At 46.4% G+C, this 13,534-nt stretch overlaps 1 protein-coding gene across 4 annotated transcripts in view; it reads left to right on the top strand.

The window, feature by feature from the left end:
* The first annotated feature begins 339 nt into the window (after positions 1-339).
* The window catches only part of add2 (adducin 2 (beta)), a 149,177-nt gene continuing 135,982 nt past the window's right edge, over positions 340-13,534 (top strand). The window contains exon 1 of one of the 4 annotated variants that reach the window (XM_063057087.1): positions 340-358. The gene's annotated coding sequence lies outside the window, so the exon portion shown is untranslated. Of the gene's footprint in view, positions 359-1,106; positions 1,275-13,534 lie in introns of those variants that run through there. The other 3 variants (XM_063057086.1, XM_063057084.1, XM_063057089.1) reach the window with 3 other exon arrangements.

Genomic DNA, 13,534 nt, shown 5'->3' on the forward strand with positions numbered 1-13,534 from the left:
GCGTGGGATTGGGATAGAGAATTATACTGACAGGTTTCCGGATGGAATTTGATTAGAATGCTTTATTATCTTTCTTAAACAGGGAGACCAGTTCTGTATACGGTATTGCAGTACAAGGATTACACGTCTGATTTGTACCCGGACTGCAGTTATATATGGAAAAAAAGCATCATCCTCCTTTAAGGTTGTCTCGTCGCTATATCTCATTCAGGGCTGACTGTTTGCTCAAGGTTGATTTTCCCGCGATTTGGAATCGCTCTGCGGCGGAGAGGGAGAGTGAGAGGGAGTAAGCGTGAGAGTTGTGACCGCCCGCCGGGTGCAGCCGCTCGCTGGGGAAGGCGCCCTGCGCTGGCGTGAGGTAGGGTGGGCAGTGGGGGCTTCCCGCTGTCTGCAGCCCCCGGGGGAACCCGCCCTGTCCCGGTGTGAGTGAGGTGGGATGGGGAGTGGGGGTTGCCCTGCTCCGATTTGAGGTAGGGTAGGGAGTGGGAGTTGCTCTGACCTGGTATGAGATCGGGTGAGGCGGTGAGAACTGCCCCTCTCTGATGTGAGTAATGTAGGTTGGAGAGTGAGGGCAGCCTTGCCCCATCGACACTGATGTAGGGCGGGGGTGTGAGTGAGGTCGCCTGGGGGTGTGGGAGCAGCCCTGCCCCACGATGAGGTAGCGTGGTGAGTAGGAGCTGCCCTGCTTCAGTACGAATGAGGTTAGGGTAGGGAGTGGGATTAGCCCTGCTCCAGTATGAGGTAGCGTGCAGAGTGGGAGCCTCCTGCTTCAGTACCAATGAGATGGAGGTGGGGAGTGGGAGCCGCCCTGTCCCGGTGTGAGTGAGCTCTGGTGGGAAGCGGGATCCGCCCTGCTGCCCGTTAATTCTCCTTGTTCCCAGCAGAGGGCGCGGCAGTCCCGGGGCAACAGCCGCAGCCGGTGGGCAATGCCAGGCTGCTGAATGTAAACAGACGGAATCCGAATCGGGAGCCTTTGTTGGCGTCTCTGCATCGGTGCCAAGGTGCACGAGTAGCCGGGGGGGGGGGTGAAATGCCGCTGCGCCAGCCGCGGCGCTGACTGAGGAGTGCGGGAGCACCCGTGGGTGTGGAGGAGGGAGCGGTGCCGGCGGGGGGCGGAAACCTGAAGCAAGGCTGCGGCGCATCGTTGGCACCACTCGCAGCTTCCAATGCAGAGGCAGGGACGTTTCCCGCGGACGGGCGATCACTGCACGGCAGATAACCCGGCTGCCGCTTTCTAGAGAGATTCTGCCTTCTGCCAGACGCCGAATTAGTTGGTGAGATTACAACTGCATGTATTTTACGTAAATGGTGATCTGCACCCGTTTACTTGGAGGCGAGGAGCGGCTTTGAATCTTTGCTCCCGTTTATTCTAGGACCGGCATTATTATAAAGGAGGTATTTTTTTGTAACACTGATTGTCTCGGTTACCTTTGCGAGCGTGGACTTCATTTTTTTGCAATGCCTGGGTGGGTGTTAAGTGTTGCCTCGTTATTCCGCACCTAGTCGTGAGCGAGAGAATTCTCAGCCCCAGAATGATTTAGTATCACGGGGCTGATTGATCTGTGACATTGCTATTGTTTGTAGACTGTTTGGTTTTGTCTGCGGAGAGAGTACCTCATTAACCCTGAACCCGTTGATTGCAGCGGAGAAACCCGTCTTTATTGTACAATGGAACACCTTTCCGTTAAAGCAAATAACTCGAAACCATCTTTTACTCTACCTGTTAGTTCCCGTCCGATTGGTCACGAGCAGATATTGCTTAATAAAAAATATAGACCTTGAGTTTTAACTTTATTTGGCGAGATTTTGTTTTTATCCTAATGTAAAATCCTTTTGAAAATGAACGGTAAAGTAACGTATTAAGTTAACACGCGGGAGAAAATAAAATCCTTTGATAAATGTTACATATAACAGCTATTTGCTTAAAATTTGTTAGAATTGACTGCGTGCAGGATAAGTAATTGAGCTCTTGCCCATGGAGGAGGACTTGTAGGCACTGGGGTGTGTGGGATGGAGAAGGCGGCATAAACTGGAGTGAACCGTGAATCATTTACTTATATTGACTGATACCACATACACACAGTGGCCACTTTATTAGGTACCTCCTGTCCCTAATAAAGTGGCCAGTTTATTGAGCGTGTGTTCCTGGTCTTCTGCGGATGTAGCTCATTGACTTCAAGGATCGACGTGGCGTGCGTTCAGAGATGCTCTTCTGCACGCCACAGTTATAAGGCGTGGTTATTTGAACTACTGTCACCTTCCTCTCAACTGGCTATTTTCATCTAATCTCTCATTAACAAGGCCTTTTCACCCACTGAGCTACCACTCACTGGGTGTGTTTTCTTGTCTTTCACACCATTCTTTGTAGACTGTTGTACATAAAAATCCCAGGAGATCAGTCATTTCTGAGATACTCAAACCACCCCATCTGGCACCAATAATCATTCCACAGTCAAAGTCACTCAGATCACATTTCTCCTCCATTCCAATGTTTGGTCTGAACAACAACTAAACCTCTTGACCACGTCTGCATGCTTTTATGCTTTGAGTTGCTGTAACATGATCGGCTGGTTAGATATTTGCATTAATGAGCAGGTGTACCTAATAAAGTGGCCACTGAGTGTATGCTTGGTAACAGGTGTTTTTGTATCTCATTCAGTGTTCAATCATTGGTTTTATTAAAATATCGTTGTTGACCAACTCCCGGAGCAAGTGTGTGAAAGGGCCTGGCAGCTGCTGACAAGTGTGGTAGACAGGGTACATTTGTCACTTGATGCCAATCTAAAAGAGTAGATGTTGCTACCTGATGTTGAATGTCGTTTTCCTTCCACGATTGTATCTTCTTCTTTGGGCTGATGTTGGTGCATCTCAATTGGAGCTGGATATTGGAATGGAGCATTCCCCAATATCCACATAATCTAATCTAATCTGTGTGTCCTCATAATCTAATCTAATCTTCATGTGGGTGAAAATCTGTCTAGTCCTGATGAAGGGTCTCTGCCCAAAATGTTGACCCTCCATAGATGTCGCTTGTCCTTCTGAGTTCCTCCAGCATTTTGTGTATTTGGCTCTATCGATGGAAAGATGTGCTGTCCCTGGAGAGGGTGTAGAGCAGGAATTCAACACCTGGGATCCACGGACCCCTTGCTCAATGGTGTCGGTCCATGGCATATAAAAAGTTTGGAAACTCCTGGTCCAGAGGAGGTTCAGAAGAATGATCACAGGGGTGAAAGGGTTTGTGTGTGATGAGTGTTTGATGGCTCTGGGGCTTTGCTCTGGAGTTCAAAGGAATGAGGTGGGATCTCATTGAAATCTACCAAATACCGAAAGGCCTGGATAGAGTTGGTGTAGAAAGCATGCTTCTATTAATGGGACAGTCTATGATCTGAGGGTACTGCCTCAGAGGGATGTCCTTTAAAATGGAGATGAGGAATTTCTTCAGCCAGCAGTTATTGTATTTGTGAAATACATTGGCAGGGAGGGCTGAGGAGGCCAAAGTGGGTGTACTCAAGGCAGAGATTGATGGCTTTTTGATTGCTATGGGGGTTAATGGTTGCAGGGCAAAAGTGGGACAATGGGGTTGAAAAAAAGTGAGCCATGATTGAATAGAGGAACAGACTCAATGGACTTCACCTCAGATAGATGAGGAAGTTTGCTATGGGCTCCCAAATCCTAAGAACTTTCTACAGGGGCACAATTGAGAGCATCCTGACGGGCTGCATCACTGCCTGGTATGGGAACTGTACCTTCCTTAATCGCAGGATTCTGCAGAGGGTGGTGCAGAATTGTAAACTTCCCATGATTCAGGACATTTACAAAGGCAGGTGTGTAAAAAGGGCCCGCAGGGTCATTGGGGACCCGAGTCACCCCAACCACAACCTATTCCAGCTGCTACCATCCGGGAAGCGGTACCACAGCATAAAAGCCAGGACCAACTGGCTCCAGGACAGCTTCTTCCACCAGGCCATCAGACTGATTAACTCATGCTGATTTGAGTGTGTTTCGATGTTACATTGACTGTTCTATTTATTATAAATTATTATAAATTACTATGATTGCACATTTAGACGGAGACCTAGCATAAAGATTTTTACTCCTTATGTATGTGAAGGATGTAAGAAATAAAGTCAATTCAATTCAATATCTTACGATCTGATATTGAGATCTCCACAGAAGACCCATCAAAGATCAGTACATCACATGTATTTATTTATATTGTAAAGCAATTTATTATAATTACTGTTGGTTTATTATTTACACGTGCACAAGGATACTGGGAAAAGCATGTCTGGCATACTGTTCATACAGTTCAAATCATTACACAGTGCATTGGGGTAGAACAAGGTAAAACAATAATACTACAGAATGAAGTGTGAAAGAGTGCAGTGCAGGTAAATGTGCAAGAAAATAATGAGATAGATCGTGAGGTCAGGAGCCCATTTTACCGTACAAGAGGTCTGATAAAAGCTGTCCTTGAGCCCGTTACTACGTGCTGCAAGCTTTTCTATTTTTTTCTCATTGGAGGGGGGGAAGAGAAGATGTCTGGGGTGGGTAATTATGCTGACTGCTTCACTGAGGCACGGAGAAGTGTAGACAGAGTCCCTAGAGGGGAGGCTGGTTCCTTTGTTGTGGTGAGCTGTGTCTTCAACTCTCTTGCAGTCACGTGCGGAACAGTTGCCATGTCAAGGCATCGTGCATCCAAACAGAATGCTTTCAACGGTGCATCAGTGAAAGTTGGTAAGAGATTATGGGGGCATGCTGAATTTCTTTAGCCTTCTGAGGAAGTGGAGACGTTGGTGAGCTTTCTTGACCGTGACTTCACCCGTGGTTGGACCAGGACAGGAAGTACACACCTATGAACTCGAAGCCCTCAACCCTGTCAACCTCGACACTGCTGACATAGGCAGGAGCATGTGCACTGCCCACCTCCCCTACAGTTGTCAATGACCAGCTCGTTTGTTGTGTTAGCCTTAAGAGAAAGGTTGTTGCCATGGCACCCTGTCACCAAGCTCTCTATCTCCTTCCTGTACTCCCGACTAATTGTTATGTGAGATGCGGCCACTACGGTGGCATCGCCTGCAGGCTTGTAGATTGAGTGAGAGCAAAATCTGGCCACACAGTCATGACTGTCCGGGGAGTAGAGGATTGCAATGTGTGGCGGGCTCCTGTAATGGAACAGTGTGATTTAAATGGAATTGCCAATATGATCCAGGCCAAGTGAGTCATTCTAACTGACTTCATTCTGCATTACTGGAGGTACTAAAAGACTGCAAACAAAAATCTTGGTAGTATTTTAATTTTTTAAATAAAGTGTGTGAATTTATTTATTTAGCCCTAGCCTAATCACGGGACAATTTCCAATGAGCAACGACCTACCAACTGGTACATTTTTTAGACGGTGGGAGGAGACCGAAGCACACAGCGGAAATCCACGCAGTCTGGCACCGGCGGGAATTGAACCCGGGTCGCATGTACTGTAAAGTGTTGTGCTAGCCACTATCCTTCATTAGCTTGCTGATATGAAGATGTTGTTGAAATGCTTTGTTTCGAGAAATGTTGTGGTAGCTTTTGGACCACAACGTAGAGCTGACATTGTCTTAACACAGGAAGGACGTCTCAAAAACAGTATGGTGACCGGGATATTTAAAACTTTTCCTCTCATCCTATGTATCCAATATCTTGCAACTTAAGTTAGTCAGGTTACTAATCCCTTTTACTCCAGCGACTGTTCACAGACATCAGTTCCTCATGCCTTTCAGTCTGTCCTTTTGCTGTTACGTCACAACTAATCTGCCTGTAACCCCTCGTAGTGAATTCTCCTTGTGTCCTTTTTAATACACAACGCATATGCCTAACGCAAATCTGTCAATGTCGGGGTTGACAGTTCAGCTCCTTTTATCGCTGAGGGTACAGGATCCCACTGCCTCCTGTGTTAAAGGGCGCCAAATTACTTGGTACAAATTTTAAAGGCAAATTTTAAGCAGCAGAGAAAATAGTTCCTCAATCTTTGTTTAAGCCATCTTAATTAGATCATCTCTTAATCGTATGTAGCTGAGGCAATGTAAGTTCAGACCTTGTATTTAATGTTGAAAGGTTTATTATCGAAGTATGTATATGTCACCAGGTACCACCCTGCAATTGATGTTCTTGTGGGCATTCACAGTAAATAAAGGAAGCACAACAGAATCAACGGAAAACTACACACAAATAAAGACAAACAACCAATGTGCAAAAGGTGACAAATGGTGCAAATGCAAAAAAGGGGAAAACAAAACAATAACAATAATAAAATTGGGCAGTACAGTAGCATAGTGGTTAGCACAACGCCTTACAGTACAGGTGAGGCAGGTTCAATTCCCGCCACTGCCGGTAAAGTGTTTGCACGTTCTCCCTGGGACTGTGTGTGTTTTCTCTTGGTGCTCCAGTTTCCTCCCAGATGCACCAGTTGGTAGGTTAATTGGACTTTGTAAATTGTCCCATGATTAGGCTAGGATTAAATTGTGGGTTGGGGGGTGGCGCTGCTGGGGGGCCTATGCCATGCAGTGTGTCAATAAATATTGAGAATATGACTCGCAGAGTGCTTGAAAGTGCGTCCCCAGGTTATGGAATCAGTTCAGTGCTGAGGGCTGTTCCCGTGAATTGGTGTCATTCTGTTGGATATTCCTCCTGAAGTGAGATGCCCTGAATCAAATTAGAGCTGGCACTGACTTGACAAGCCCGTTCCTCTGTAGGTGACATAACAATTGAATGAACCTAATTAAGTACCGTATGCCAGATGAGGTCTCAGCAGTGCCTGTCCAATTGTAGCGTATCCTGGTATTCACCCCCTTTAGATAGAACCCTGCTTTCCCATTAGCCTTTATAATTAAGTTAATGAGTGGGGATTATACTGTGTACTTGCAAATTGAGTCGGCAGTAAGGAAAGCAAATGTAGTGTTAGCATTCGTTAGTCCAGCTCCAGGCTTAGCTACTAAGCCCGGCAGAACAGTTTCTACTGACAGGAGAAGGGGCAAAGGCTGGCGACTGGCACCTTTAAAGCCAGTCGCTTTGGGCAGATGGGGCTTGTCGGCCGTGGTTGGCAGCTCATCTAGGAGAAGGAAAACTCTGATCTCAAACCTCTACTGCCTAGCGGTTATACCCTCTCGTGGGACGGTCTTTGGGAGTAAAGCCTGAGGAAAAATCTGGAGTCCCAAAGGCAGTCCTACATTGCTGTCCAGGAACTCCTGCAATGTCGCTAGTGCCAGACTGTATCGGTTTGTGACATTCTTTTGGGTTCATCAGCGACAGGGGGAGTCTGATGCCTGGGCAACAGCTTGTTCTCCGTATCATACTGCCCTGGCTTGCATATCACATAATCAGCAAGGACACAGTGTCCATGGTTGACCTTGACCAATGGAGGGCCAGTTAGTAAGGCATTGGTCAGACCCCATTTAGACTACTGTGAGCTGTTTGGGGCCACATGTTTAGGAAAGGATATGCTGGCATTGGAGAGGGTCCAGCAGACATTCACAAGAAGTATCCCAGTAAGGAAAGGGTTAATGTTAAGGTGGGTGAATGGGGTTGAAAGGAATGGCAGAGGAGACTCGATGGACCAAATGGACTAATTCTGCTGTTATGTCTTATGGTCTTTTATCAGAAGAAAGGAAGACTTGCATTTGTATGGTGCATTTCACAACCTGTGTTTTCCAACACGCTTTGTAACAGTGACCTATGATGTTAGAAAAACAGCAGCCTATTGGTGGAAAGTTCCCATGGACAGCCATATATATGATCAGTTAATCTATTTCAGAGACAGCTGGAGGAATAAATAGAAGGGGAATGATGCTCTAACCTCAAAGGTTTTCCCCACCCCTGCTGGGGCGTAGGCCGCCAACAGCTGCTCGCCAGTTTGTGGTAGTATCTGAACTCCCATAGGCGGCCATCTTTGAAACTGTGGTCTATAATTTATCGTCTAAGTTGCTGAATTGTCAGACGTGGAACAGCTCTATTGACAAATCTAGGAGATGTTATGAGCTCTGTTTCCTCTAAGGTTTTTTATTTACAGCTGTTCAGAACAACCATAGCTCTGAGCAGGAACTTTTTACACGGCCTGAAAACTGTGCGGCACTTTAAATGCCTTTTTTGTAATATGCATACTATGAGTATTTAGAATGAAATTGAAAAATCATATACTTTTGATTTAATTTAGTAATTGAAAGGTATAATGAAATACAGTATACCAAAGAAAATGTTTCACGTTTCATAAACTTCAGCTGTGCCCGATTCCAGCTGGGCAGCAGCAAAGGCTATGTGTGCGGGTGCGTCCGCGCGGTTTAGAAGGGACAGTGGTTATGAGCCTTTGCAATTTTCATTTGCCCTGCAGCATGTACAAGAGAGAGACTTACATTTGTACAAATCTCTTTGAAAAGTTTCACTGGAGCTTAAGGATGCAGTTGAGTTGTTGATCTTTGCTGAACAATTCTGCATAATGTATTCTTCTTCTTAAGTCCATCGCCCCTACTGGGCGCAGGCCGCCGGCAGCAGCTCGCCAGAGATCTCTGCCCTGGGTCAGCCTTTGTACCCATTTATGCAAAAATCCTTCCTCTCCCAGGTATGAGATCTTTGGAGCTTCTGTTGGTGTTCCTGTTGCACTTGGTTTTTACTGAATAGAGATGCTAGCCCCATGCCCAGCCCTCCTCCTTCTGCAGTCAGGCTTGGGACCATCCATGGTGTAGTCTTACATAATGATTATGTGTAAATTAGAAAGTATTGGTTCAAATGCAGGACAGTGGAGCAGAGTAGAAAATAGATGCTCAAGTTGTTTGATTGATGGCTGCCTGGTCTGGTGCTGAACCAGCTGGCATTTATCTCAGCTTCTAACCTCTGCCGAGTGTCTAAAACACCTCCAAAGAGGCAGGCAGAAGAGATTCTGCGGATGCTGGAAATCTAGAGCAACGCACAAAGTGCTGGAGGAACTCAGCAGGCCAGGCAGCACCTATGGAGAGGAATAAACTGTCGATGATTTGAGGTCAAAACACTTGTTGGCTGTTTATTCCTTCCTCTACCCACCCCCCCCCCCATAGATGCTGCTTGACCTGCTGAGTTCCTTCAGCATTTTGGGGAGCTTTTCAAAGAGGTGGAACCTGAGGAAATACAACAGACGTGGCAGTGACAGCGTGGAAAGTGAGAAAACTGACCTGCTACATCACCGTCTGGTACAGGAATTGTGAGGCATCTGACAGAGGTTTGCAAGGACTGCTGAGGATCATCAGGGTCTCTCTTCCACCCTGGAGATAATTATCCAGAGCGCTGCAAACCCAGATCCCTTAACATTGTCAGTGATCACTCCCATCCGTCCAACAATCTCTTTTGACCCTCTACCGTCGATACCGTAGCATTAGGACAAGAACTGTTAGGATGAGAAAAACAGCTTTTTACCCCAGGCCGTGAGACTACTGAGCTCCCTCCCACCACCCAGGTCTTGTCACGTATGATAATCACAAAATAATCTGCAGATGCTGGGATCAAAGCAACACTCACAGTACGCTGGAGGAACTCGGCAGGTCGGGCAGCATCAGTGGAAATGATGAGTCGACGTTTCGGGCCAGAACCCTTCGTCAGGACTGAAGAAAGAAGGAGGGGGAAGGATTTGAAGAATGCTTGTAGGTTCAGTTGAAAGACCAGTAATTTGAAAGACAAAGGGGTGGGGCAGGGGAAGCAGGGACATCATAGGCAGGAAAACATTGGGTAGTAGAAGGAGGCGGAACCATGAGGGTGGTGATAGGCAGCTAGGGGAGGGGACAGAGTGACATAGGGATAGAGGAAGGGAGAGGGAGGGAATTAGCGGAAGTTGGAGAATTCTATGTTCATACCAAGGGGCTGGAGACTACCTAGACGGTATATGAGGTGTTGCTCCTCCAACCTGAGCTTAGCCTTATCATATGAAGCGCCAGTAGCATTATACGGTTTATGTTTTAACTTGTGTCGTAAATGCACCTTAGTATTAATTTATTTGTGGTAATATTACTTTGTGTGAGTGTGTGAGTTATATGCACTTGGTAGTGAGGAACATTGTTTTGTTTGGTGGCATACATGTGTACGGTTGAATAACAAACACGAACGTGAAGCTGTTCAGCCCAGGTGGAGGCTGTTTAGTTCCTCTTATGTGGAAAGGTAGAACGAGCGAGAGCTTTTATCTTTGGAGTGAAGGAGGGTGAGAGCCAACTTAATTGAGGTATGTAGGATTACAAGAGGGATGATTGTAAAATAGAGTAGAGAGTCAATGCCCTTTGCCCGGGGGGGGGGGGGGGGTGATCGCTAATGCCAGAAGCCATCCGTTTAGGATGAATGGGGGAAAAGTATAGAGCAGATATCAGAGGTAGCAGTTCGTGTGCTGCCAGGGCTGCTAGTTTAGGAACATTTAAGAAGTCGCGGATAGACATATGAGAATGGGGTTGAGAGAGAAAATAAATCAGCCATGATGGAATGGCGGGGTGGACTCAATGGGCCAAATGGCCAGATTTCCTCCTATGTTTATGGTCTTATGAAAGCATGTTTCCTCTCATCTCTGCTCTAATCTCATGACCAGTCAGTTTAAATCCACTCCCACAGAGTCAGATGTGGCTATGAAATAAAACAGGCCTTTCCCATTTGCTCCGTCTAGGTCCCTCACAGCTTTGTAAACCACAATTAAGTCTCTACTCAGCTCCCTCTGCTCCAAAGAAAACAATCCCAACCTATCCCATGTTTCAACATGATCATGTTTTTTTCCAGACTTGGCAACATCCTTGTAACTCCCCCAGCGCAATCATATCCTTCCTGGAAATCAGTGCTCAACAAGTGGGTGAAAAAGTGCCATTTTATCATGATCTTGAACACAGGGGATTCTGCTAATGCTGTGAATCCAGAACAGTACACACTGCATGCTGGAGGAACAATGGAGCATCTGTGGAGGGGAATAAACAGTCAATGTTTCGGGCCCAGACCCTTCATCAGGACTCTTATGCCCATGGTATCCAAGGGCGACTGCAGAATTGGATTTCAACGAAAAACCCGTCGGGTCACTAGAGAGCCAAGGGTCGAGTTGAGGGACCCACACACACAAACTCAGCAGGTCAGGCAGCATCTCGGAGAGAAACGGTTGACGTTTCGGGCCGAGAGCCTTCATCGGGGTGGGAAAAGAAGGGCAAAAAGATGGCGGGGAGGAGAAGAAGTACAAGCTGGCAGGTGATAGGTGAGTCAGTGGGGGCGGGGACATGAAATGAGAATCTGGGAGGTGATAGGTAGAAGAGGCGAAGAGCTGAAGAAGAAGGAATCTGATAGGAGAGGAGAGTGGACAAGAGGAGGAGGGACACTAGTAGGAGATGATAGGTAGGTGAGGTGAAGGGGTAAGAGAAGAGCCAGAACGGGGAATGGACAAAGAGAGAAGGGAGAGAACGGGGAAATTACCAAAGGTTGCAGAAGTTGATGTTCATGCCATCAGGTTGGATGCTACCCAGACAGAATATGAGGTGTTGCTCCTGCAACCTGAGACCGTAGACTGGGGGAAAGGCACAATCTTCTTCGTATTGATTGCCATGGTACAGAGTATAAAGAAAAACTTTCCTTTTGACCAAGAGGATTTGTTTGAGCGACCTTTACTTTCACACCAACAGTATCTTTCTTAAATAAATCCTGACATCAAATCTTAGAAGGTGCATCATTCCTGTAACATGTCCTTGGAGAGATGCGTGTGCCGGATGTTAGCAGCTGTCCTACTTACAATGAGATATTAATCCACATAGCACTGCTGGTTCCACTTTACAGTAGGAGGTGCTTCTACAAGTAATATATCTATATACTACTAAAATGCTCATGCTCTCTGTTTGTGGCCTCCAATTAGCGCAAATAGTGAATTACAGCAGCACTTTTTTTGGCTAAATCGAATTAAAATGCGCTAACTTACAGAATGCAGGCAAAGTTCAGGGTTATATATTCGTATAAAATTGCTCATTCGCCAAAACTCAACAGGCTGCCTTTCACCTGAGACTCAATCGGCCATCATGGAAATCGGGACACCACAGCCCGACACATGCGCACAGCCGGCCTCAGCAGCACCTCACGATGCTCACAGAGCCGGCTCCACCTTCCATGGAGACCGCGACACCACAGCCCGACGAATGCACACGGCCGGCCTCAGCAGCTTGGAGGCTTTGGTTACTGCTTCCTATCTTCTATCAAGCATTAGGGTAAAATATATGGATAGCCTAATTATGCCACGTGGAAAGAGAAGGGGGACGTTATGGTCAAGAGATGACACCAAACGTCGTTGGGAAGCGGCAAAGAGAGGGAGAGAACAATAATCGGATGTGGCCAGGGCCGCACGACTCCAGGATCAAAGAGTCAGGATAAAAAAGATGAGAGAAGACGAGACAGAGGAGGACAGGCATGCAGGTCTCCAAAATGACAACAACAGGCACAGACGGAGGAAAGAACAAGAATCCGATCAGGCCAGGGCCGCACGACTCCAGGATCAGAGAGAAAGAACAAATGGTGGAAGAGATGAAGAGACGAAGGATGAAAGGGCTGCGCGTCTCCAGAATGACAAAAACAGGCAGAGAAGGAGGAGAGAGGAAGAGACAGAGGAGAAAAGGAAAGATCAACTCGTTTTGACAACAATACCTCGACAGAGAAAGAGCAAGGCAAAATGCACGACTCGCATGCCGTCACATTTCTGCTGATGTTGGTTCGATGACCAGAGTATGTCCTCACTGTCGTGCCTCCCTATTCACTGGAGAAACCACACATTTCTGCTGTATGAAGGGAAAGGTCAGGATAGGCAATTTGCAGCCTCTACCTAATGAACTCAATTTTTACAGCAATGTTGAACTTATTGCAAACGAGTTCAGGAAGAACGTCAGACAATACAGTTGCCTCTTCCAAATAACATCCTTTGGTGCCAAAGAAGTCATTCCAACTAGGAATCGATGGAATCCTTCTGTGATTATTCAAGACCAAATCCATCATTACATCAGATATTAAATTCCAGACCCGACCCAGCATGCCCGATTCCTTCAAATTTACTTCATGGATATGTAATGTTCATTCTGCTCACATATTTGTCTTGCTATGTGTCTTTCTTCTTTCATAAGCTGAGTTTTTCTTCTTTAATTTCCAAATCAAAGAGGTAGCAATAGCATTCAGGAAAATTTAATGTTCATTCTGGTCACATCAGACTGCACTACCCTTCTCTCAAAGGGTGCCCCAACGGGTCACCCCGTTGTCTAGTTAAATTATAAAGTTAAGTATCCCAAATGTATCAGCCTCAGCCACTACCCCAGCAGTACACTCCAGTCAATTACCATTCTCTGTGTGTTTGAAAAAAGCACCTCTGACATCTTACCTAAACTTTCCTCCATTCTCCCTAAAAGGATTTCCTCTGGTGTTAGCCATTGCAGCCCTGTCTGTTCACTCTTTCTATGCCTCTTATCATATAAGTTTGAAGAGATTTGGTATGTCGCCAAAGACGCTTCCAAATTTCTACAGATGTACCATGGAAAGCATTCTAAGTGGCTCC

This window comes from Mobula hypostoma, chromosome 8 (genome assembly GCF_963921235.1).
Source record: "Mobula hypostoma chromosome 8, sMobHyp1.1, whole genome shotgun sequence".
Classification (NCBI taxonomy): domain Eukaryota; kingdom Metazoa; phylum Chordata; class Chondrichthyes; order Myliobatiformes; family Myliobatidae; genus Mobula; species Mobula hypostoma.